A 569-nucleotide genomic window follows, 5' to 3' on the forward strand; every position below is an offset into this window, starting at 1 on the left:
ATCTTCTTTGCAATCGGATCCCAAAACTTGTATCCTTTTACACCTTTCTTGTAGCCCAGAAAGATGCACTTCTTGGATTTTGCATCAAGTTTGGATCTTTCATCTCCAGGTACATGCACATAAGCAGGACATCCAAAAATCCTTAAATGATCAAATTTAACTGGATTACCTGTCCATGCCTCTTCTGCGACCTTGCCACCCAACGATGCTCGAGGTGATCTATTGATGAGATAGCATATCATATTCACAGCCTCTGCCCAGAAACTCTTAGGAAGCCCTGCATTCAGTCTTAAGCACCTTGCCCTTTCAGTTGAGGACATGTTCATCCTTTCTGTCACATCATTCTGTTGCGGTGTCTTCCGCACTGAAAAATGCCTCTGAATCTCATGCTCCTCACAGAACTTCTGAAACTGCGAATATGTGTACTTTGTGCCATTATCAGACCTCAAATACTTGATCTTTCTGTCAGTTTGGTTCTCCACCTCAACTTTCCACAGCTTGAATTTAGAGAAAACTTCAGATTTCTGCTTCAAGAAATACACTCAAACTTTCCTGGAGAAATCATCAAT

The sequence above is a fragment of the Phalaenopsis equestris genome, unplaced genomic scaffold, assembly GCF_001263595.1.
Source record: "Phalaenopsis equestris unplaced genomic scaffold, ASM126359v1 Scaffold000061, whole genome shotgun sequence".
NCBI lineage: Eukaryota > Viridiplantae > Streptophyta > Magnoliopsida > Asparagales > Orchidaceae > Phalaenopsis > Phalaenopsis equestris.